The sequence below is a fragment of the Leopardus geoffroyi genome, chromosome D4 (genome assembly GCF_018350155.1).
Source record: "Leopardus geoffroyi isolate Oge1 chromosome D4, O.geoffroyi_Oge1_pat1.0, whole genome shotgun sequence".
Taxonomy (NCBI): domain Eukaryota; kingdom Metazoa; phylum Chordata; class Mammalia; order Carnivora; family Felidae; genus Leopardus; species Leopardus geoffroyi.
In genome coordinates this window covers 50722502-50749234 of record NC_059342.1, presented here as the reverse complement: position 1 = coordinate 50749234, position 26733 = coordinate 50722502, and the positions used below count along the sequence as shown (strand labels likewise).

Below are 26733 nucleotides of genomic sequence, written 5' to 3'. Positions count from 1 at the left end.
GGAGACACCATTCACCATGATGGTTGGCACCAGAAGCATCCAGAGCTCAGGGTGCCCTGGGGCTTAATTCAGCAGCTGCCTGAGCCAACTGTCAAAGGGAGCAAGTTGATGCTTGCGGCCATGCTGCCTGGCCAGTGCTGGAGCACGCTCTAAAGCCCTCAGCAAGCAATTCACTGTGAGGGTGTTTCCTCTGCCAGAACCCATTAGGGCAGTCAATATCGGCACATGTCTTTGCATGCTCAGTAAGAATTCTGTTCCTGGGCCAGGCCTGCAGAAAGTACCTTCAGATATTCTTGAGGGATTTATAAATATCAAGAAATTAAGTCTCTCAACAGCTCTCCCTGCGAAGAGACAGAGCAGGTCATAGTGGGGCTGTGGAGGTTGCTGGAGAGAAGGTGGATGAGGAAGAGAGCAGTAGGCAGGAGAAATCCCCATGCTTTCAGCCTGCACCCCCCCCCCCATTGCACCCCTTCAGACACCATCTTAACACCTGCACAATACAATTTCAAAGCCACTGGTCGGTCCTGCCCTACCTTCTTTATCTCCTTGTCACTCTGTCATGGTCTCCCGGTGCCTAGCATAGGGTCTGACCCTCTGGGAGTGCTGAATACATTTTTTTTTTACTGAGTTGACATGAACTGGGAAAAAATAGTCACTGTTCTTTTTGTATGCCCTGCTTTGTTTTAAAATTTATTGTTAGTAGTGGGGTGCCTGGGTGGCTCAGTCAGTTGAGTGTCTGACTTCGGCCCAGGTCATGATCTCATGGTTCTTGAGTTCAAGCCCCACAATGGACTCTGTGCTGACAGCTCAGAGCCTGGAGCCTGCTTCAGATTCTTTGTCTCCCTCTCTTCTCTCTCTGCCCCTCTCCTGCTTGTGCTCTGTCTCTCTCTCTCTCTCTCTCTCAAAAATAAATACAAAAAAACATTTTAAAAAATAAAAAAATAGAAGTTATTGTTAGTATAAGACTTCAGAGGAGCATGTTAAACCTCACAGAGGAAAGTCAACTAAAAAACACGTTCAGGGAAACATACTCTACAGACTTTTCTTTTCCTCCCTTCTCCTCTTCTGGTGGTCCTGCTTCCTGCCCTGTAGCAGGCTGTGTGGCAGGAATTACACAGTTGATTTGTAGGGCAAGAAGACTATCTCCATCCCTTAATGGTCTCTGGATGCTCATCCCACTTCTCTTTGACAGGGACTCACTGAGCAACCTCTGTAATTGGTGAGACACATCTGGGCTCCTGGGACGGGGGCTGTGGGCTGCTGGCTGAGAAGCAGGCACACCTTCCCAGGTACTGGCTGTGCCATGTAGCCAGGAGGACTCGCCTCCCTATCAGATGCTACTTACTGGCAGAACAGCAGGGTGGGCTGCACTGGGAGGCACTTGGCAAGCCTTTGGGGTGCTTCTGTCCACTCACATGTGCCAGAGAAATGCTGGAGGGGGCTCCTGATGGAGACAGCATTGAAGTGGGTGTGTCCTGATCCTAAAGCACATTCTCCTCCACTGCTGTTTCCTCTGGAAGAATAGGAGTTGCTGCAAAACATATGTTTTTAATTTTTTTCAAGTTTTTTTTTTCCGAAAGAGATAGCAAATGGGGGGTGGGGGGGAGAGAGGGAGAGAGAGAGAGAGAGAGAAAGAAAGAAAGAGAGAGAGAATCCCAAGCAGGCTCTGCACTGGCAGTGCAGAGCCCAACACAGGGCTCGAACTCATGAACTGTGAGATCATGACCTGAGCTGAAACCAGGAATCTGATCATGCTTAACCGACTGAGCCACCCAGGTGCCCCTGAGAACATGTGTTTTAAATAAGAGTGATTATCATCGCCAAGTGGCCAGATTTCTGTTTTCATCAGTTCACTGAGGGGTGTGCCAGCTAGTTGCCAGTGGGAACAGACTGAGTTTGTTTGAGCTATTGAGCTCTAAAATAATAGGAGCTCCCCAGTTGCGTTCCTGCAACTCACCCCCAGTGCCATCAGAAGTCAGCTGTTGGGCAGGCTCTTGGCTCAGGCCGCTGTGCACTCAGACCATTCATGACAAACGATGGTAGTTTATTTCTTCATTTACAGATTTTGAAAGCCTAGTGAACTTCAGCCTAGTCCTCTCTCCAGTCTTAAGGAGCTCTGTGATTTTGTTCAAGCCATTTAATTCTACTAACATTTAGTTTTACCTAAAATTTTACAATGAAAAGCAAAAGATGTGATGCCTGTGATGGTGGCTTTTATAGCTCAGTGCTTTGGAAATGTGAGCGTTGTTATTTTGGAGGCAGAGCTTGGGCATCTAGCCGTGGCTCCACCACCTACTGGATGAGTTTCTATTTTCTTACCTCAAAAATGGGGATAATTATACCTTGCTTGCAGGGAAGTCAAAATTTAATCAGGTAATTTCAACATTCCCCAAAGTTTCTATTACATAGAAAAGCACTCTGTGGCTAAGGAGGCTTAGGAAATCCTGCATTAAAAGTAAGCAGGTTTCTTTACTGTAGAATTTCTCTGAATCTTTATGAGGCTTATATATACCAGGAAATTTCCAGGAAAGAGCTAGTAAAAAGCGTTTTATCTAACTCTGATATTTTTTAATTAAAAAAATTTTTTTAATGTTTATTCATTTTTTGAGAGAGAAAGAGACTGAGTGTGAATGGGGGAGGGGTGGAGAGCAAGAGGGAGACAGAGGATCTAAGGCGGGCTCCAGGCTCTGAGCTGTCAGCACAGAGCCCCATGTGGGACTCAAACTCAAGAACTGCGACATTAGGACCTGAGCCGAAGTCTGACGCTTAACAGACTGATCCACGCAGGCTCCCTTTTAATTTTTTTTTTTAAAGGAACATCTAGCCATGAGAACAAACTTTGAGGACTGCTAGATAATGCATGTAAATTTAACTTCGTGCCAACATATAATAGTAATTAAGGGTAATCACAACCCTTTAGTAGATGCCCACTATGTTTTGGGTAGAGGACAGTATAAATCACAAATTAAGAATGCAGTCTGCAGGCACCTTACCAGGAAATGTATGTACGTACGTAATTCCCAAACACTCTTTAAAGGCACTGGCTTACTGGGTTCACAGAGTTTCTCTGTCCTGATTTAAAACGAAAATAATATGTTTCTACAGATAGGTATCCTTCTACACCCACATCCACATATAAACAGCCTGCTTGCCCTTCTAGACTTGACTCAGGATCCACCCCACAACCTATTCTGTCAGCTCCTTTGACAAGTCTTCTGGCCCTCTCTCATGGGACCTTCATGAATCAGTGTTTATTTATCTAGCAGACTTGGAGTCATTTGAGGTGGAGTCTGAATTCCCAAACTTCCACTTATTATCCATGTGACCCTAGATAAATTGTGTCCAGGTTCCTTCAACTGTAAAACTTGGACCCTGCCTGCCTTACCAAGATCAAAATAAGTTGGAGAGATTAAATGAGAAACCTTGTAAGAGCAAGTTCTGTAGCATTTCCTATGGACCAGGCTGTGTTGTACGAGCACCAACACATAGGAATTTGTGTCATCCTAATGGAGTGCTGTGAGTGAGCACTTCAAGACGCAGAGAGATGATCTAACTTGTCCAAGTGTCCATGTGCCAGGATGTGAATGCTGGAAGGCCGGGTTCCAAATCCACACTCCTGCTACTTCACCTTTCTACCTTTCTTATAAAGAACTTGAATAGTGCATGGCATGGAGTAGGTCTGTATTGATGAACATTTCCTTCTCCCTCCACATCTGTTCTCTCTTCTTTTCTAAAAAATATTTTTTAAGTTTACTTATTTTGAGAGAGAGAGAGTGTGTGTGTGAGCAGGGTAAAAGCAGAATGAGAGGAGAGAGAGAATCCCAAACAGGCTCTCCTCTGTCAGCGTGGAGCCCGATGCAGGGCTCGAACTCATGAACCATGAGATCATGACCTGAGCCAAAACCAAGAGTCAGACATTTAACTGATGGAGCCACCCAGGCACCCGTATTCCGTCTTCTCAATCAGTTTGTTCTCCCCTTCCCCAGTACCTTCTTGCTTACTGAGATTTTACTTGTTTAATTGTTTACATGTTTAATACATAAAGGTCACATAGCACCAAGCCCTGGAAGTTCGTGATATTGCTGTGGGGCTTTCAGCAGGACTGGAGAGGGAAACTGCTACTTTCACACCTGTGGGAGAGCTGCCAGAACCTGTTTCTGCCAGTCCCGCTCTGTAGTGAGTAACATTCTGAGTGGCCCCTGAGTGTCCCTTCATCTCTCATGGTGCCCTGGAGAACCATATATCTCTACAAGTTCACACGTACCACGTTTTTATTAAGTCCTCAGAAGGCACAGTCCCTAGAATTCTTGGTCTTGCCTTTTCTCAGCCCAGGTAGGAGCTGAGGAGCTATTTGCGTGAATCAACATGAAGGAACTCATCATGTACCTTGATTTATGAGGTGGTTTTCTCCACCCCAAGCCATGAGAGTGGGGGTGGTGGGGTGTGGAGGAGCTGAGGGACAGTTGGCCTTGATCTTCTGAACAGTGCTCACACTTGGCAGCTTCTAGGCACAAAGGATGACTCAGAGCTTGGCAATAACTAGGAACACTCAAATATGGGGAGCCTGAGACTTCAGGCAGAGGAGCCCTTGTAGAAAGAGAACTGCTTTGCTATCTAAAGCAATGGGTATCCGTACAGCTGGGTAACTTTGAGCCCCTTCATTTGGGGGGATCCTTTTATTACTCATCACGTTTTAAGGCAGTCCGGGTGTTCACTGAGTACAAAGTGGCAGCAATAACAGATAATAACATGTGCAGTTCCAGACGCTATGCCAACCTGTCAACACACACATTGTCACTTCCTCACCTGTTTGACCTATGAAAAAGCTGAGGCTCAGAAAGATGAAATAAGCCAGAATGAAGGGAAGTCAGAATTATGAATCCAGGGTTTTTTGGCACCAAGGCTTCAGATTGGGAAAACCTACTCCTATCAGGTTATGCCTACCCCTCGCCAATTTAATGTTACCTTCTCACAGACTTGGAAATTCTAGGGTGACACCTGAAAGGAAATGGTCTTTAATTCCATCACAAAGCAGGCAGTGCCATTAGCGGCCTGGCCTGGGGTGTCCAAAGTGGCCATTCATCCCAGACCCCTGCTGCCTGCAGCCGGCTTGGTTTGCATAGGCACTTGGCAGATTTCCAGGGACACTGAGGGAATCCTGTCTGATCAGAGGATGTGCAGAAAATGGAGGCAGCTTCCAGTCGTTTGGCAGAGACAGGTTTGTAGCCCTGAGAATTGCAGGGAAGAGGTATTAACCCTCAAACAATCTCCAGATCAGCATGGGTTGAGGTGGTAACACCAAGAGGAGACAGCATTGTTTCTGTGGATAATTGCATCTCAGAACCATAGAATGTTAGGTCTGGAAGGAACCTTAGAAATCACCTAGGCCAGGAATTTTCAAACTTTAATTTTGTCAAGTGAAATCCTACACAGAACACGAATGTCACAATGGATTGGCAGGTGGAAGAAGAGATCCCCTTGTTCCTCCCGCCAGCCTGGAAGCACCTCAGTGCCCTAGGTAAAGAGTTTGAGACAGGCTGAGCTCAGTCAAACCTCTTGTCATGTGAAGTGTTTTATCTAACTCTAGAGCTGAGGAGCCTGAAACCCTACAGAGATTAGTTGAGTTCCTCCAGAGGCCACCCGGATCTTCATCTGGTGAGAGGTGTTGTGAATCAGTATTCTCCGGATGATTTCTAGGTTTAAAACGGTGACATTGGCTTTACCTCCTGCCAGCCACAGCTTCAACTGAACTTCTCTCAGCTGCGGGAAAAAGCTCAGACATCCCATTCAGGCTAATCCAACTCTCTCCTGTGAATTTTAACCAATCTCACAGGGAGTTAACAACTTTGGGAGAGAGGATTATTAAACAGCAAGAATAGTTTAAGAGCCCTGGGCCAGAACCAAGAACAAGAGTGATTCGCAATGCCAGAGGGAAGAAGGAGTGACAGTAAGAAGATGGACCAACTTCACTCCTCCAACCATCTTGCCCAGAATCCACTTTCATGAGAGGATTAGTTTAATAGGGCATGTACCTGGAAAGTCCCCAGTGAGTTCAGGAATCAGAGTATAAAAATCCCACCTATTTTTGTACTCAGCCCTCCTGAGACCTTGAGATTGGCCCAGAAAGAAGAAATAACATACTTGGTTGAGAAAGGCTCAGAAATAAAGCTTCACTCCTGGTGGTGGTCTCTAGACCTGTAGTGGGCGAGGATTTGTACACACCCTGCAAACAGAGGTGCCCAGAAAGGCATGGGCAGGTTCTGTTGAATTAGCACATCAGGAATTTCACTGGGATTAATGTTTTAACCACTGTGCCAATACATTTATACCATTTTGTCTGAACATTCTCTGACAGAATAAAACCACTTTTAAGTAAGCAAGCTTTGTTTTGTTTACATATATATATATATATATATATATATGTGTATGTATAAATTATTTTTTTAACATTTATTTTTGAGAGAGAGAGAGAGAGAGAGAGAGAGAGAACATGAGCAAGGGAGGGGAAGAGAGAGGGGAGACACAGAATCTGAAGCAGACTCCAGGCTCCAAGCTGTCAGCACAGAACCCTATGCGAGGCTCAAACTCACAAACTGCAAGGTCATGACCCGAGCCGAAGTCAGACGCTTAACTGACTAAGCCACCCAGGTGCCCCTATGTATTTTTTTTAAATGTTTAATTATTTTTGAGAGAGAGAGAATATGTGCACACAAGTGGGGGAGGAGGAGAGAGGGGGACAAAGAATCTGAAGCTGTTAGCACAGAGCCCAATTTGGGGCTGAAACTCACCAACCATGAGTCATGGCTTGAGCCAAAGTCAGAGAGGCTCAACCAACGGAGCCGTCCAAGTAGCTTAAGTATTGTTTTGTTTTTAAGTGAAAGAATGGCAGTATGAATTACTTGGATGCCCTTTGTGCTATGTTTAAAAGTTTAAAATTTTAAGAACCCAGTATGATATATTTAGAATAAAGAAATGTCTAGACTTTACCTTGTGAGCTTTGCAACTCAGTTCTTATACTCATTTCAAGGTCTGAGTCTGTTTCACTCCTGGTGCTTCCTTTACTGTGCAGTTTTTGTTAATTGGGAGGTTAACCACTGGTAGGTTTCATTTAGAACCTTCCCTGGACTGGATGGCTTTGGATCAGGTCCTACAGTTAGGAGTAAAGATCTAGAGCCTGCTTGGACTCACAGTCTGGCTCCTCCAAATCCTTGTGGTATGACTTTGGGCAGAGAACTCAATCTGCCTCTGCCCAGTTCCTCATCTGGGAAGTAGACGACAGTGGTGTCTGTCCAGTGAGATGGTTGTGTGGACTTAGTGATGTAATGCACAGAACTGGAGGTCAGCTCAGCTGAACGACCATAGGGATGAGGGCTGGGGACTTTTATGGCAGTCTTTTCATGCCTCTGGCTCACTCTTTGGTTTCTGGTCCACTCACCCAGCCCCTGCCAGCTCTGCATCATTCCCTGACCCAGAACCACACCTGGGGAACTATATGCATCTTTGGGTATAAAATGAATGACTGGGCATGTGATTGAAGTGATAAGAGAAATTGAGGTCTTACTCTGCCCCAGAGTAAACACTCAGCAGTTAACTGGTGTTGTTACTGTTAACATCAGCACTGACACCCCATAGCTGGCCTTCTTTTACACCAGAATCTCTATACCCATAAGATCTCAGAGATAAAAGACACCCTAACAGTTGCCAAAGGTTGCTTTAGAATTTCTGAAGATGCTTTGAAAAATTCCCTGTTCTTGGGGAAGATCAGAAGAGGGGTTGGGAATCTGTCCTGTAAACAAATGTAGGTGATTGTCATGTACAGCCAGTAATGGAAACCACCTTCTCTTACCTGGATTGCCTCCCCAGCAACACTAGCACGTACCCTCTGTTTGAACACTTTCTTGCACAGGAGGCTTGTACCATCACCTGAAGCAGTGCATCCCCACTTTTGGACACTTCTGGTGATACGAAGTTATGTCTTTGCATTGACCTGAAGAAGGGAGGGACTGCCTCTGGCTTTAAGGAGGTGGAATAGAATAGTGAAAAGAGAACAGACTTTGAAGTCAGAAAGAAATGGGCTTGAATTCCACTCCAGTGCTTATTAATTCTGTGGCCCTGGGCACATTTTCTTTTCCCATTTGTCTTTCCAGTGACAATCTTCCAGTATTTGAACCCTATCTTTCCAGTCTTCTCGTAGCCTCCCTATATGATAAGATCTCAGTTTCTCTTATCACTTCAATCACATGCCCAGGCTCTGCCTTTGCCCAGTCAGTCATTTTATACCCAAAGATGCATATAGTTCCTCAGGTGTGGTTCTGGGTCAGGAAATGATGCAGAGCTGGCAGGGGCTGGGTGAGTGGACCATAAACCAAAGAGTGAGCCAGAGACATGAATAGACAGCCACAGAAATCCCCAGCCCTCATCCCTATGGTCATTCAGCAGAGCTGACCTCCAGTTCAAATGCTTCTGAGTCTACACCTTGACCATGTCCCTTTGGAGCTGGGACTGGGGATAGATGTCATCATACTGGCCACATCCTTGAAGGTGGTTATCAAGGAACTGGATGGGGTAAGGCCAACTCTGCCTCCTGTTCAGTTGGTCCAAATGGTGAGACCAGAGCTTGCTGGAGCGCAGGAAAACAGGAATATGGTCTGTGACCCTATTACTTACACCCAAATGCTGAGTCCATCCCATTCTCTTAGTCCCATGATGGCTCAGATACAGGGTGTCCATATACCAACAATGCCTGGTTCGTCCTCAGCCATGCACATGGTCTTTTCAGTCTACAAACTAGGACTCCTCTACCCATTGTGTGGGTCAGAAAGAGAAAGGAATATTTTGAGGTCTGATTGCTGAAGATCTTTATTACTAGTCACATGTCTTCAGAAAACTTGTTTAACCTCTTTGAGCTCAGTTCCTTCATCTGTAAAATTGGGATACAAGTACTACCTACCTCATAAGATCACAAGAAGGATTAAATGACATTGTGTATACAAATGCTTAGTACAGGGGCACCTGGGTGGCTCAGTTGGTTAAGCATCCAGCTTCAGCTCGGGTAATGATCTCGAGATTCGTGAGTTCAAGCCCCATGTTGGGCTCTGTGCAGTCAGCTTGGAGCCTGGATCCTGCTTCAGATTGTTTCCCTCTTTCTCTGCCCCTCCCCCCTTGCCTGTGCTCGCTCTCTCTCTCTCTCAAAAATAAGTAACATTAAAAAAATTTTTAAAAAGCAAATGCTTAGGACATACTAAGTGATTGGTGTGGGTTGGCTTCTTGGGAGGAAGAGGTGCAGCTGGGAATGGCTGGTATCCCACCCCACCACCACCACCTGTGAAAGCAGCCTGGGGGCTGCAACCGCCCATCACTCCATCTCTCCCAGCACAGGACCTGGGCTTCAAATGAAAATGTGACTGTCAGCACATCTGTCCAGTTGGCCAGTCCTGTTTGAGGCAAATCTAAGTAGCACATCAAAAGGAATTTGAATTTTACAGAGGAAATGTCAATGTCTTGGAGAATATTTCTTCCTTTCTTAAGCTTTTATATGTCACCATTCATTGTGGCCTTTCAGTTTCATGAAGTTTCAATTTAGCATGGAAAATGTGGTCTGACCAGCTATGTGAGCATCACCTGGGAGCTTGATGGAAGTATAAAGCCTGGACCCCACCCCGAACATGCAGAAACTCTGGGGTACAGCCCAGCAATCTGTGTTTTAGTGAGCCCTCCAAGTGCTTCTTAAGGCCCCCATTTGAGAACATTGGTCTAGATAATATGGGGTCCTTCCTTCTCCCCCTCCTCCCACCCCTGGCAGTTTTCACATCCAGGTGACCAAGCCTGTGACCAAGCCTGTGTCTTTAGCCATATATTTTCAGTGCTTCCACAATTTTTTAAATTTTTTTTAACATTTATTTATTTTAAAGAGACAGAGAGAGACAGAGTGTGAGTGGGTGAGTGGCAGAGAGAGAGGGAGACACAGAATCCGAAGCAGGCTCCAGGCTCTGAGCTGTCAGCACAGAGTCCGATGAGGGGCTCGAACCCACTAACTGTGATGACATGACCTGAGCTGAAGTCGCATGCTTAACCAACCGAGCCACCCAGGCGCCCCTCAGTGCTTCCACAATTTGAAGATAGCTCCTGAGAGAATGATTGATTGTCTTATCCTGGGAAACTCATCTGTTCTTGCCACTGGAAGGTGTAATCTAAATCCAAGCCTGTGCTAGACAATAGTCAGGGAACAAGCATTTGTGTGGGATGTTAAAACCATCAGATCAGTTGGTTTCTTCCACCTCTGAAGCTTCCTTCCAGCCTCCTGGCCACTAATAATGGTATCTTGGATGGGTAATGATAATAGCAAATATTTTTCGAGCTCTTCCCATGTTACAAAATACCTTTCATTATTTTTTTTACATTTAATTCTCATAACCAAATGAGGTAGGTGTATTGTTAATATTATCCCCATATCCTGTATGGTGAAACTGAGCCTTAGAGGAGCTAATTCACTTGCCTGAAGTCATTTGGCTAGTCAGTGGCAGACAAGAGACTTGAACTCAATCTGTCTGGTAGCAGATTCTATGAATTTTCAATAAACTCCCCTACTTGGTTAGGTACGCTATATCTCTGGACCAGGAACATGGACAAGGAATACCCTAGGCCAGTGGTCTTAAATTTTAGCATGGATCAGGATTATCTGGAAAGCATCTTAAAATGCACTGATTGCTGTGCCCTTGTCCCAAAGAGTCAGATTCAGTGCCTCTAGCTTGGAGTCTGGGAATTTGCATTTCTAGTGAGTTCTACATATTGCTGGTGCTGCTGTTTGAAGGACCACACTTTAAGATCACGGCTCTAGGCCAGTGTTTCTCAACCAGTGCTACACACTAGAATCATCTGGAGAATTTCAGATTCAATTTTTTTAGTGCGGGACATTGCCATTCTTGTGTGTGTGTGTGTGTGTCTGTGTGTGTGTGTGTGTGCATGTGTGTGAGTGCGTGTGTGTAATATGCTTCCCAGATGATTCTAATGTGCAGCCAGGGTTGAGAGAACCACTGCTATACTCAAAGGAAGACTATTAACTGCTTTCTACAGCCTTAGTTCTTCAGTCCTACGTCAGAGCTTCTCTTGCAAAGGTGTTCACAATGACAGGGAACCCACTGGTATGCCAGGGAATACCAATACTATCCTGCAGGATAAATAGAGCCCATTCGTTTTATTTCAAGGTTTACAGAAAAGTTAATAATTTCTATAAGACAAATGGATCTACTGTGGAGTAAAGTGCAAAATGTGCATGAACTACTAATACAATCTATGAGATACAACCCGTTCCTAAGAATCTAACCAAGGAACATTGTCAGAGATTAATTGCTGAAGATATACTCAAGGAGAGTCACTCAAACATATTATTTTGTCCTCATCATTGCTGAATCTGTGACAATCCATTGCTCAAAGAATATTTAGATGTACTCATGATATAATATTAAGTGTAAAAAAGAGGATACAATGTATTATATGATTTTAATCTTATTTTTAAAAACAATATACCATTTACATACATATATATACACATATATATACATGTATATGTATATATATATTCAAAGATAAAAGATTGGAAGTTAACACACCAAAATATTATCAGTGGTTATTTCATGATAGGATTATGGGTGATAATAATATTTATACTTGACCAGCATTTTCTAATTTTTTAACAATATTACTTTTGTGATTAGACCAAAAGAATTTAGGCAATGACCTATCTTTATAAGTACATATTCCAAAATACCTGTCTGAAAATATAAACCATGTATTTATAAGTCAGAAGTTTTTTCACCAAACTAGAAAACATTTAAAATTGCTAATTACTATTTCAAAGGGTGCTAATGCATTTCAGCCCAGGAGAGTAAGAACTTCATGAGAACTTAGGAGAGGTAGTACTGGGCAAGGAGACACGTGCCCTGCAAGGTGGTTTCCTTGGGACTCCTAGGAGTCTCTCAAGGTGCACAGCCCTCTCCAGTGAGTAAGCTGGCTGACGGTGCTTCTGTGTGACATCACCAAAGCATCACCGTAGTTAGTGTAGAATAGACCAAATATGCCGGAAGGGGGGTTTAGCAATGTCTATGTGTATCATGCAAATATGCAGGCAGTAAGAAAATCAAGTCTATGTGAATGTTAACAAAGAAAAGGCATAGGGAGGACACTCCTGTGTTACAAAACACCAAGCCCATTGCCTTCATTAATCCAGATGCCTGTCTGTTGATGCTCCTCTTGGAGTTGCCTTCAAACAAGCAAATGGTGCCCTCTGCACATTTGTGTCAGAGGACTAGAAAGAGGACGGTGCCAGTCAGTGCTCAGAGAGGCCTGGGAAGGAGGAATCTGAAAATATTACATACTCGGGGGCAGTGTCACTAGGGTAATCATTTTCCAGTATAGCCAGTAGACATTTTCTATGCAACCAAGCCTCGCCTGGCCACACAAAACAAAACCACCTGCTTCTACAACAGCTGGGACTGGTGACCCAAGTTAGAGTAGCAGGTGGCAGGCCAGTGGGCACCATTCTGGGGTGGCCCCTTGGTGGAAAGAGCCCCTTCTGCCTGAAGGGCAGAAGACTCATCCCAAGGAAGGGCACCCAGCCAGAAGTGCCTAGCATTTACTGCAGTCAAATTTGCAACCATGTGCAATGTTTTCTTTAAAAGGTCCAAGCTGACAAAGTGAATGAATGAATTGAATGGGGCTGCCCAGGGGAATGGAGCATCTCCCAATTACAGGAAGCAGGTATCACTTAGCTGTTGCCATGAGGGAATTTCAGGCCAGCTGTGACAGGTCTTCTGAGTTTTTCCAAAAGAAGCCAGAATTCTTGATCTTTGTACTATAGTTCCCAATTTCTAAATGTTGGTAGCATTGCAAAATACTGTGTGGTCCAAAGAAAACATGCCTGCTGGCTGGTTTTGGCCTGCAGCATCAGCCTCTTCCCTCTGCTTTAGAATCTCAGATGCTAAAGAGGCAGTTGCTGGAGTCCCTTTGTCTTCTTACCTCTCTTCCCACCTACCTCCACCAAATTCCAAGTGACGAATTCCTGAACTCTCAGACTGTCCTCCTCAAATGTCATGCTTTATTAAGGACCTTAAAACTGGCTAATGGCCTCACAGTAATTTATTTCAATTGAGGATTTTTAAAACGAGCTATACAGAGGTATTTTCTGGAAAATGAAGTTAATTTAAAAAATAATTTTAAAGGAACCGCCCTGGATTTTGAGGGGTAAAGCGTGTTTTATTTGAGAAATGTGTGCTTCCGAGTGAGGTCGGTCTGGGTTGAAATTCCAGCTTTACCACCTGTCATTTGTATCTCTCGGGCAAGTGACTCAGCCTCTCAAGCTTCTCATTATCTCATCTGCAAAGGGGGGGGGGGGGGCGGGCGGGGAAACAACTCATGGGTTTATTGGTTTGTTTAGGGTAATCAGTATTAACGTATGTTAATGTCTGATGCCATTAGGTGCTCAGGAAGTATAAAGTTTCTCTTAGGAGCCAAAGTAACTGAAACTTTCAATTGCAAATGTTACAAAATAGCCTCATAAAGCATTTACATATTTAATATTAGAATTTTTAAAATCCACTTTCTTCAGGTATCCCATTGTAGGAGTGCCTGGGTGGCTCAGTCAGTTAAGCAACTGACTCTTGATTTCGGCTCAGGTCATGATCTCTCAGTTCATGAGTCTGAGCCCCACATCGGGCTCTGTGCTGACAGGCTGACAGCATGGAGCCTGCTTGGGATTCTGTCTCTCTCCCCTCTCTCTGCCCCTCCCTGTGGGTGCTCTCTCTCTCTCTCTCTCTCTCTCTCTCTCTCTCTCTCTCTCAAAATAAGTAAAATAAACTTAAATACATACACATACAAGAAATCCCATTGTAGGAAGTAGTGTTGCAGTTGAGATGGGAGAAAAGGGGAAAATCAAGAGGTTGAGGGGATGAACCTGAGGGGTGTCTGCCTGGGGGAGGTCCTAGGGTCAGTGCCCAAATTCATTTACATATAAGGTGACCTTATGATGTATCAGTCCATTTTAACTCTTGCTCACTGCTGAATCTCTAGTATCTAGCACACCACCAAATAAATAAATGTTTGTTAGTTATGTAAATTGGTTAGTGAACAAATAAAGAGCGTAGGTGGGAGTTTTATCCGGCAAGAATAACTAGGAGCTCTGTTCAGACCATGCTATGTATCAGAGACTGTCTGCTTCCCAGCCATGGGTCATGTACAGTCACATGGAGCCTGCCCTCAGGAGAGCCCTGTGCTCGGTTGAATACTCTGCTGTCATCATCTTGAAATTCTTAATAATTTGTGAACTAGGGGCTCTGCAAATTATGTAGCCATCCTGATCAGAGTTTCATCAGTAAACATAGAAATGTCAGTGCATGAACCAAAGGGAAAAAATTATGGTTCCAGGGCCTAATCAAATATTTGTGGTCCACAGAGTGGTATTTTTTATCTAAATAAAATTTTTAGTTAGAATAGTTTTAGATTTATCCAAAAGTTTAAAGGTAGTACAGAGAGAACCCGTATATCCCTCACACAGTTTCTCATGTTGGTAACATCTTACATTACATTTATATCTATAATACATGTGTCATAACTAAGGAACTAACAACAGTACTATAAACTCCACACAGTATTCACATTTTATGAATCTTTCCCTAATGCCCCTTTCCTGTTCCTGGATTCCATCCAGGACACCGCATTACATTTAGCCATCAAATCTGTTTAGGCTCCTCTGGGCTATGATGTTTTTCTCAGACATTTCTTGTTTTTGATGATTTTGACAATTTTGAGCAGTACTTGTCAAATATTTTATAGAATGTCCCCTCAGTTTGGGTTTCCCTGATGTTTTTCTCATGGTTAGACAGGGGCTATAAGTTCTTGAGAGGAAGACTACAGATATGAAGTGCCATTTTCATCACATCATATCAAAGATCTATGACATGCACATGACTTGTCATTGATATTAACCTTGATCACCTGGCCCATGTAGTGCTTGCCAGGTTTCTCCATTAAGTTTCTCCATTAACTCTTTCCATACTTACTCTTTGGAAGAAAGTCACCTAGTGTACCCCACAATCAGAGGCGGGGAGGGGGCCTCCACCTCCTTCAGGGGGAAGTATCTACATAAGTTACCTGGAATTCCCCTCCATGGGACATTTGTCAATTTTCCATTCATTTATTCAACCGTCTATCAGTCGGGACTTGTGGATATTTATTTTATACTTTGGGTTACAATCCAGTACTCTTCCATTTATTTTGTTGCTCCCATTCCAGCTTTGGTGGTTCACGAGCTCTTTCAGGTTGCCTCCAGTGTCCCTTGGACATGCCCCTAAGGTTGTGATTTTATTGAAGACATCCTTTCTTTCTGGCACTACAAGGTGCCAGGCTGTCTTTTACATTTCCTTCTGCAGCCCTAGAATCAGCCGTTTCTCCAAGGAGCCCTGATTCCTTTCATTGAAGAATGGTACTAGAAGCTAAGATCTGGAGGGCACCTGGGTGGCTCAGTTGGATGGGCATCCAACTTTGGCTTGGGTTATGATCTCATGGCTCATGAGTTCAAGCCCCACATCAGGCTCTGAGCTGATAGTGCAGAGCCTGACTTGGATTCTCTCTCTCCCTTTCTCTACCCCTCCCCAACCTGTGTGCACACACTCTCTCTCAAAAATAAATAAACTTAAAAAAAAAGAAGCTAAGATATGGGTGTTGTGTGCTCATTGCTGTAGCTCATTACTACCAGAGCATTTTACATTTTTTAGTGTAAATCTTTAAAAATTAAGCTGTCATCTTATAGAAAGTCAGCTTTTCCAAGCTATGTAAAAATAAATAACATTAATAAATGAAATGTTAAAATGTTTAATGTTTCTGAATTAACCACCAACATTTAACTGTAAACAGATTCCACATTGGAATCTAGGCTCCTAGAAGATCTGGCAGTCCTAGACCCATATACCCCCTCAACAGCAGTCAGCTGAGGCAGAGGGGCTCTTGTCCTTTCCTGCCTAGAGCCCTCTCGGGTTGTCACTGTACGCACCGCTCCCTATCTTATTACACCCAGCCGACTATACTCTTCTTTTTTCTTTCTGACCCTTGAAGGCATTCGATTTTGTGATTCCTGGTTCAGACTGTATTCCAGTAGGTAATTTACAGATACACAGCTTAGTCTGTGATTTTAGCTGAACTTGGATCCCAGAGATCAAGTATCAGAGCTCTATTTCTGGTTTGACCCCTCTCTTACTGGTTCACCCTCATTGGCTCTTACATGCAAATACAGTGACTCACCATTTCTTGCTCAGTCCCTGCCTTCACCCCTCCAGCTCAGGTGTAAAGAGTCATCTGCGTCCGCTTGGCATTTTCCCCTCAGCTTCAGGCTTCAAGGGTCTTTGCAGGCAGAGTCTGCCCTGAATGTCTTTGGCCAAGTGTCCTTTTCTTAGACTCTTTCTGTCTGGAGAAGATCCCCCAACAGTCACACCCCTACCTCAGATTAATTTCTTCCTGGTCACTGTTGCCTTGTGGCTCTGCAAAGCACTCCTTAAATTGGGTTCCAGTCATCATTCTTTCTAGATCTGCCCACCCTTTGCAAAAAGGATCTGTTGCTTTGCTGTCTTCTCCCTGTCCCCTGCTTACCCCCGTCATGTATCAGGAGTATTTGTCAGTCAATCCTGGCTTATTTCTGACTTTGCTAAATTTGGAAGACTACCTGTCTGGCACTTTTCTATTTATATGAAAATACGCACGTCAGTACAATACGGTTTGAGGGGTTGCTTCTTTCTCTTTATGAGTGAAAACCTGATAGAAAAATGCATTTCTCTCTGTGATCTGCCAAGTATGAAGAGATACAAGTATCAACTTTCACTGAAGCCTTATAACTTCAGACATGACAAGGTTAAACATGGGCCTGTTTTTCAATTCCCCCGGGGAAACTTTCCACAGAGCAAGAGTTTTCAGGCAGTAACTCAAGGCCACTGCTTGGGGATGGGAAAAGCAAAGGCAACCCAAGCAGAAGTTTTCACCACCCTCACTTTACATGGTCATTTGTTCATGTATTCACTCTACAGATCCTCACTGAGACCACCATGTTCTGATATGCATTTGATGCCAGGGATAACTGTGAACAAGAAAGGTAAAAGTACATTCCCTGACAGTACAAAATTTTCAGTCCAGGGGGAGACTTAAAAAATGGACAATTATAATGTAGCAAGTATTGTCATAGGAGAAGTACAGGGCGTCATGATATGCCTGACTGGACTGGGTTAGGTGGACAAGGAGGATGTCCTAGAGGAAGTGATGATGGAGTTGAGCCTTGAATAACAAACGGGAGTTAGCCAGACGAGAAGGGGAAGTTGAAGAAGAGGCTTTCCAGCTGCCAACTCTTCAGTATGAGGCAACTCCCAGAGTGAGCAGAAGAGGATCTTAGCTCCAGAAGACTGGAGTATTATATACAAATTAGGAGGCTCCAGAAGTGATGATGGAGAGATAAACAAAGTTGAAACCGTAGAGGGTCTTGCTTGCTGTGTTAAATAGCTCTGATATTACCTTAAAGCAGTAGGAAGCTGCTTTAGAGGTTAATGCAAAAAGGTGGATGGCTTGGTTAGATTTGCATAGTAGGAAAATTATCTGCCTGCCTGGTGGGAGATTAGAAAAAATCCAAGAGTAGAGGGGAGAAGCTACAGCAAACCAGGCCGGAAATGATGGTGGCTTGAGCTAGAGAAGTGGTGGTAGAGGTGGAGGGAGAACTCTTCAGACAAGATTTGGGATTAATTGCCCTTCATCACATCATGGAAAAATGAGTCTGCTGGTGAATAAAGGAAAGTGTTATTTGTGATGATGCTCATAGTACATCATCCATGACAAGAAGGCAGAGTCATTTTCAGATTCCAACTGGCGATCATGATCAAAGTGCAGGTACTTCTGTCTGACTTTCTAGTACTAATGAAGTTGATTATCATCTTGTTCTCACTCCACCCCATTTGGCCCCATTTGATTTTCAGCAAATTCAGCACATCTGAACTAGCTACAGTTTGTTTTTTACGGCTTTTATTGCCTTTCTGTAGTGAATGAGCATCTTCCTCAGGATTTCCTGGGTCTTTCTCAGTCTACTTCCACCTCCATGCTGCGATGGCAGAGGGTGAAGGCAGACATCCTGGAGATGAATGGGCAGATAAGGAACAGCCTCTGGCAGTAGGGAAGTGACATGGGGAGAAGAGGGAAGTGTGGGAGGCAGGCACATTGTATTTACAGTCGCTCCTTTGGGTGGCTGAAACAGCACTTCCTCTGCCTGGCAAAATGGCATGTCTGAAAGAATTAACAATCTGTTTAGAACATATAATCACATGCTAGTCTATTTTCCTTTGGTCCAACCACTGTGGTGGTAGGTCAGAGGGCAACACAGGGGGCAGTGGGGAAGGGCAAAGGGAGTTGGGGAACAGGGTAGTAGCCAGTTTATTTCTAACCATTTGCAGCTGTCAGCTTGTTTGGGGACTTTATTTTTTTTAAGGCAGAGGAACAAAGTCTTGCTACACGGGATTGTTTTGCTTGGCATGACGAACAGACACTTTCTTGAGGAACGCACAGAGATAACACAAAACATCTGCTTCAAGGAGTCAGTCCTCTGCAGCTGACTTTTCATCAGCCTGAGCCCGAGCACATGGGGCTTCTTTAGATCAATATGTAGATACATTTAGGAGGCGGGAGAACGGTGATGCAATGGGCAGGCAGCGGGGCGGAAGCTGAGAGGAGGAGGATGTGTATTTGTAAGAAACAGATCTGTGTTATGAGGTTTTTTTCGCTGTTTGTTTTCCTCGTGATCCAATTGCATTTTGTTTTGCAAGTGTTTGGGAAATGGTATGTTCTCGGCCACGCTGCCAGAGGAGGTCTGTTTTCTTTTCCCACGTGTGTGGGATGTTGTTTTTCTTCAGGAACTATTGAGAACGAGGGAATTCTATGGCTTGTGCAGGGATTTTCATCCATGCACTCTTCGGTTACTGGACCCCAAAGACAAAAAGGACAGCACAAATGCCCTCAGACGTGAGTGACGGTTTTAAGGGGAGTTGTGGGCATTTCTGGTTGTTGTCATTCGTGTGCTATCAGGGGTCCCAAAAGGATGGGCCAGAACATTAGGTTTCATCTTGTGCCATGTGGAAACTCCTTAGACAACTCACAGGATGTTCCCCAGATCCACTTTCCAGGAGAGTTTGCCCTTTGAAGAAAAGGTGACTTCGTCTGTCCTGTTTCATTTGTCCTTCCCCCGCACCCTGGGCTTTGATGAGGAAGAGCCAAAGTTTCCTAACAGCTGTTAACGCCGGCTGTTAGTTCTGTTAGTTACCGGGTGCTCCCTGTTTAACCCTCACAATCTCACAGACACCTAGGTCTAATTATCCCCATTTCTCAGATGAGGAAATGAGCCTTTTTATTCGCAAACTTGCTCAAGAGCAAGCAGCCCGGAAGTTTCCCAGCTAGAATGTGAAACCAAGTCTGATGGGCACCAGAACCAGATACTTTAGCCACTGTTCTCAATGCTGGACGACACATGCATTTGGAGAAGTAAGAGACAAACCTCCGCCTTCCACCTTCGTCTTTTAACAAGCTTTGCCTCTCCAGTTTCTCCAGTTGGATGAAAGAGACAAAAGGAGCTGTGAGAACACCCCATCGAGTGTCCTGGCCGAGTGGAAAGAGCACAGGCTCCAGAATCAGAGGCTGGACTTCAGACCCCTTTTCATCACAGCCTAGTTTGAAATCCCAACCAGTCAGTCCCCTCGCCTTTCTGAGCTTTGATTTCAGGGTCAGCATGTGGCTTAAGAGCTCAGCTCTGGGTCCAGCACTTGGCAACTATTGGTTACATGGTGAGCCCACTCCAGGCTCCCTGCCAGGCACCGAGGATCGGCTTCAAGGACCCTCAGGGAGGGTACGGTCTAGGAGAGAAGGCAGACCTGAGTCAGGGTCCACAAAGAAGTATGGAATTACCATGTGGGATCTGTGCTCAGGAAGGTTCAGCAATGGCAGACAACCTGAGGCTGGAGATGATGGAAGTCTTTGAGCTGAGCTCTTAGGAAGTAGAGGCATTAACAAAATAAATGACAGGCTGGAATATCTGCCAATTACTTGTGGAACCTGGGATGTTTGAGGAAAGTTCTCTGCTGTCCCTGGAGACAACCTCTTAGCCCTTACTTGCTACATCTCCATAGTCCGGGTCCAACCCAGTGTGATCGTGGACCAGAGTCTCCTCCCCAAGCATTGGACATTCTCTTAAAAGATAGAAAACAGAACAGGAATGTGCAATAGCTAGCACTGAAGCTTTCACCTGGGTCTTGAGTTTGGGACCTTTGTCTTCAATCTGTGGCCCTGTTACCCAAAGCATTTCTGCATTCTCTAAGGGACTCTTTTCTTTTGGAGCTTCCATAACAGAACAAAAGAGAAAACATAGGCCATTTAGATAGTTTATTTTCTTTCAGGGGTTTTCTAAAAGGAAGGATTGAATGGGGCATCTGCTTAACAGTGCAAGGGAAGGGAGAGGAGGGGGGAGGAAGGAAGAAAATGGATTGAAGCTCAGAAATTACTGGAATTTTTTATTAAATTTTGTTTGGGAGAAAGGAGATTTACTAAGTCCGAGATAAAAGGCAAATCCACATGGGGCCCCAGAGAAATTATTATATTCCATGCTCGATTTAGCTCTCATACTGACTGTGGTTTGGAGATCAGAAAGTTGTGGTTAGGCACATTCATAAACTCTGCAGGACTCTGTCAGATGCTGGTTCCCTGCCGAGCACCACATCTTCCTGAGCAGCAGAGGCAGGACTGGGGGCTGCCTGTCAGGCCTTCAGGAGAGTCCAGGCCCCCCAGTCTCACCTTACCCTCTGCCTTCATCCCTCCTGTCTGGCTCAACCTCCTCCTTGGCCTGATCATCCAGCAAACTCCAGTCTTGCTTTGAGTCTAATTGTTGAGCAAATTCCTGAGGGAAGCACATACAAGTGATTGGCTTGGGATTCTGACCTCTGCCCAGGCATTTTGCCTCAGCTCCCTCTGGAATCTGGGCTCACCGTGGCCCTGTTTTAGGTTCACCAACTTCATTTCAGTACTGACCCATTTGCAGAGACCCAACTCCATCGCATGACCCAAGATCATCCAGGTCCAAGGTTGTGTGTGTGGTGTGTGTGTGTATCACTTCTGTAGAGAACACTCTTCTGAACACATCTTCTCATTTGGGGATAACTTCTTAGAGTCTGAAATTCCCCAGCTTGAATCTGAGAGTCCTGGGATGTGTCTCGGGGTGGGGTGGTGAAAGAGATTGCCCTGAGACTCAATCAGTGATTGCAAATCATTTAGAGACCTTCTGATCAAAGGTTGTTTTCTTTATCAATTAGTACATATCTGTCTGGGATTGTGGTCACATGGCTTATCTGGTTTATAATAAGACTAGTCAAAGTTTAACTCCAAACCCTTCAGATGTGCAATCTACTTCAGTTAAGACTACTGGTTAATATTGTCTAGCATTAACTTTCTAATTGAGTACAGTAACTGAAAATTAACTATCAGCACCTGAAAAAATTCATTGAAAGGCAAATAAGGGAGGTTTTAATGATAAGAAAAGAGGAGTTTCAGATTTTTTTCTTCCCACCTCCTTGTTGAAATCAAAATGTTCTTATCACAGAGTTCTCCTCCCTTTTCACCAAAGGCAGCGTGAAGCTTCCCATGTCAGGACCTTGTCAAGACCCTGGCAAAACACTGTTGTTCTGCTGTAGGCTTTTTTCCTCCCCCAAATAGGAAATGATAGAGTCACATCTTGACTAAATAAAATCACTGCTCTTTTATGATTCACTTTTGATTGATAAGTATTCCCTACCTAGGTCTGTGCCAGGTACTTTTAAAAGCAGACTCAGAATTTAAAACAATCCCTTTGTTCAGGGAGCTTACAATAATATGAGACATAAATATGAGAAACTTGTAGAAGATAATATAAGGCAGAATGTAACCCAGTGCTTAATTGAGTACTTGCCACTGTGAGTTCTTTGTAAGTTCAGAACTGATGTGTTAATGCCCAAGCTGCCCTCATGAAAATAAATATGCAGGAGGAATTTAATCCCAAAGTGTCTTCCAAAGAACTTTGGGTCTATGGGATACTAAAAGTAACAGTTCACAAGAGGGTGCTTACTATCTGCAACGCATTAGGCAAAACCTTTTTTATGTGTGTGTGTTTAACCTTCACAACAACCTCATGAGCTACAGACAACATTAACATCCCTGTTTCTTTCTGGATGGGGAAACTGAGGCTTAGAGGTACTAACTGTTTGCACATGACTACCTTGTGAATAGAAGGTAGAGTGACATAGAAATGAAAGCTGGGGAGTATGATTACAGACTGTGTTTTAAACCAGTAGATATTATGGGGCGGGGGGAGGAGTTTAGAGTAAAATAGGACTTTTTCCTACAGGAATTCTCAGATCCTTTATTTTGTGGAGATACATTGTAAACCTCTATGAAAACAGCATTTAAAATTTTTTTTAATATTTATTTTAAAGAGAGCGTGGGGGAGGGGCAGAGAGAGAGGGAGACACAGAATCCAAAGAGAGCTCCAAGCTCTGAGCCCAACGTGGCGCTCGAATTCATGAACCATGAGAGAAGTCAGACATTTAACCAACTGAGCCACCCAGGCACCCCAAAAGTAGCATTTTTGCAAATACATTTGATCTCATGATCCTCTTTTTTTAACCAAGCATCTCCCAAGATTAGTGATTTTCAAAACATGGCTTGGGAAATACTAAAGTGAAGGGTGCATAATATCTCACACACACAAGAGAAGCAGAGGGACAGAAGGTTGGATGTGGTCCTGAGCTGGATCAGTGGTGCCACATGTCCACATAGCCCTTTGCCCAGACCCAGCCAGTATACAGCCCCCTCAGCTGCCAGCCATCATTATAACAAGCCCAGCATCCGTTTGTGATGATTCATTAGCCTTTCATTCTTCCTATTGCTGGACTGTATGCATTTAAAGCAAGCAAACACACATTTTCCAAGCTCCTTCCATAAGCCAGGTACTGAGCTAAGTGCAGGTCATAAAATGGTGATCTGTTCCCTGCTACCATGGAGCCCTCAGTAACAGGATGCAGAAGAAAAGACCCGAGTTTTAGAGCCAAATCATTATCTCCTTTTAGCTATGAGGCTAGGAGCAAGTACTTTCACTGAGCTAAGCCTCAGTTAAAAACAAAGCTGCAACAATAATATCACTGCTCAGGATGTCCCTGGGACTAAAGGACTTCACACACATATGTATCAGGCATCACCCAAGGATCCCTTTCCTTTGGCTCCTTGGCCAAGGAGCCCTTTCCTTGGCTCCTTCGGAAATTGGATACGTCTTAGCAGCCCCATGAAGACAAAAACCCTCAGATGGATCACTTTTCATGATCTGGCCCATCTGGGGCCTGTCAAGGAAGGGAATGGATCAGCAGGGCTGAGTCTTGCCCTATCTTGCTGCCATGAAGCCAGTTACACAGGGTGAGATAGTTGCAGAGTCCACCAAAGGGTTAGACATCCAGTTCTCTACATCAAAGGGAGTGGTCTCTTCTACCTCCCACCTTCTGAAGGCTTATTTAAAACACACAGACATACATGCCACACATACATATGCATACATGTACGTACACACATAAACACACAGATTCGTACATGTAACACACATACACTCACACATATACACACATACATACATATACACATGCACACATATATCCACAAATATACACACATACGTACATATGCACACACACACAAATCTGAACACCTGGAAGGCTGAAGAGAAGGGGGGGAAAGAGCTAAAATATTACACAAACTATAGGAGTGGCCCCTGAACCGTAGATATAATGGAATGAATTTCCCAACTGCTGTGTAGCTTTCTTACTCTTAATCCCATGCTCTGTGAACTGAAATTTTATCTCTGGTGCAGCAGAGAACTCACTGGGGTTTCTGGGCTCCCTAGAACTCTCAGTCCAGGACTTGTCAGCTTCCAGAGTTGGCCTGAGGTGACTGGTACATGCTGAGCACGTCCTGACTTGAACCATTTGCAACGTTCACTTTTGAAGAATGAATTGCGTGTAAGGGAGGGAATGGTGGAAGGGTCAGATCCAACCAAGCCACTAGAGTCCCGAGGAATTCAGGTGAGAAATTAAAAAATAGAACTTAGTACAAAAGTTCCCACTGCCTACCCATTACAGTACAGATACTAGTATAAGGACACTGCAAAGCAAATGTCTTTATTTTATAATCCAGAAGAGTGAAGTAACCTGCCTATACAGCTAGTAAATTGTAGGGCCAGGACTTTAAAAGTAGACCTTGCAGATTCTCAAAGCAACTCAGCTATTCTCAAGATAATTTCCAGCCATATCCCAAAAGGGAGAGATAGAGGCAAACCAACTTTGAGAACAAAAGCAAGGCCAGAGACCAGGTATGGAATGGAAGGTAGCACCAGGAATTCAGAACTGAGCAGAATAGGAATGGGGGGAATATGGCAAACTGGGGACCATCTAGAGACACCTAGCAATTGCCATGAACATCCTCAGTATGCCCAATAGTTGGCTTTACCTCTGAGTCAGTGTGTGGGGCCTGGGGCTGGTCAAGCAGATGCACTGACACAGCTAAGACTCCCCATGTTCTCTAGCAGCTGATGAGCCTCCACGGAGACTGGAGGCAGGGGATGTGAAAGGTAAACCCACTGGAGGGGGTTCAGGCCACCCAGAAAGGAAGGGCCACAGAGCTGCAGGTGTGTGTTGGAGCCCCAGAGCAGTATCTCAGGTTTTCAGGGTGGTCCTGGGCTTTAGGGTTGGACAAACCTGGGTCCAGACCCCTCCTCTACTGTTTGCCAGCTGAGTGACCTTGGGCAGCTACTTAATTTTCTGAGTCTGTTTTCTCATCTTTGAGATGGAAACAATAATAATAGTACCTGTCTTCAAGTCTTGTTCTGCAAACTTAATCAGCTAATCTGTGTAAATCTCTTGGCTCAGTTCGTACAACACAGTAAGTGCTCAGTTGATGTTGGCTTTTACTATTAGTCCCAGATCCCCAGTCCCAAGGCATGGGCAGAGAAAACACATTTCTCCTTGAAGGCAGCGGAGTGTATTAATTAGCCTTCCTCTTATCCCCTTGAATCTGTGGCTGCCAGCAATGTGGACTTCTTTCAAACTTCTCTCTCTCTCTCTCTCTCCACCACTTTTCTTTTTTTAAGTCATATTTCTGTACCACCAAAGAGTAACCTTTGGATGCCTTGTTTCACTTAGCAGTCGAGCTATGCCTCTATCCTTGGTAGAGAGTTATACTCCAAACTTAACCAGATCTTTTGGTCCAAATCCCAGCCCTGCCACTTTTTAGCTAAATAGCCTGGGGCAAGTCAATCTGTGCTTCAGAGCTTCAGTGTTAGCCATCCATGACATATAGGTAGTAAAGCCTACTTTGCAGATAGGTTGTAAAGGAAAAATATGTCAGCCGTTGGTATTGTCACTGTGTGGGTTACAGGGCTCCCCTTCTCATGGGAACACACTTGGAGGGGATTCCATCATCTCTGGGACTTGAGCTTCTTTGAAGACTCCAGAACCTTCTGCAGCTTGGCAGCAGTGCTTTCTGCTGGCCTCTCCTCAGCCTAGAAAACCACCCATAATTTCTGCGAGGGTCTGCCCACCACCTCCTTCCCAGCTGTACCTCACCTCCATCCCTAAATCCCAGCATCTGTTGCCCAGACAGCTGCTACGCTATGCCTGAGTCTCTCCCTGGGTTCATTTGATAGGTCCCACTTTGTTTTTGAAGAAAAGCAGGTAAGAGTGCTGGGCCCCAGGGAGACAGATCTTGCCTCTGCCAGCTGCCAGTCATGTTCTGTCTCTCCCATCGTGTCCTGGGCATCCCAGGTGATCCCATTACAGAGTATCTCACCAGACAGCTGCCACTGGGACCCTGTGGAGGAACAGAGAACAAAATTCCAGGCTTCCTAGGGACCAGGGCCACGTCGTGAGCACACTCTCCAATTCTGATGAAAGGCTGGTTGCCATGTCTACCTTTTCTTGAGAAAGGTAACGTATTCCTTATAACAACAGCGAGGTGCTCCAGACCCTCACTGTAGTGCAGAGAGAAGGGGGCCATTCCCATTTGGTGAGCTCTTACTCTGTTCTAGGCACTGTCGAAGGATTTTACTCATGTTAGCACCCTCCAACGCATGCAAGGAAGGCTTTATTATGATCCTTCTTTTATAGATGAGAAACCAAAATTGCTGAGTACCACTTCTCATTCTTGACAGCCACTGGAAATATTACCTGTATCAAATCTTCACAACTGTCGCAACTTTTACTTACATATGGCAAAACTGAAGCTCAGAGAGGTTATGTGGTGGTGATACAGATAGAAAAGTTGCAGAGCAGGAAATCAAAGTCTGTTGGACTTACAACAGACTTGTCACCATTTTAGGACAGTGTAAATAACAAGAGTTTAAACAGTGTTTAAGAGGGGGAAAGGAAGTGGGCTTGTGGATCCTGCTGTGTGTTGCTCTGACCAGACAGCAGTAGTGGCCATCAAACAGGAAATCTGGGTGTCTCCTCTGGCCACATAACCCACTCTTACCTTCCACAAGGGGATGAAGTGGTAATAAGTAATACAAAGTGTCTATGGAGTTTGCTGCATTTGCCCACCTCAGAAACAGTGAATCTCAGGAAAAATTTGGATCAGAATTTGCACACTGGTAGCCTGTAGGCGAAA

General features: G+C 44.5%; 1 protein-coding gene across 9 annotated transcripts in view; it reads left to right on the top strand.

The window, feature by feature from the left end:
• The window catches only part of MOB3B (MOB kinase activator 3B), a 204907-nt gene that overhangs the window by 141289 nt on the left and 36885 nt on the right, over positions 1-26733 (top strand). The window lies entirely within an intron of this gene.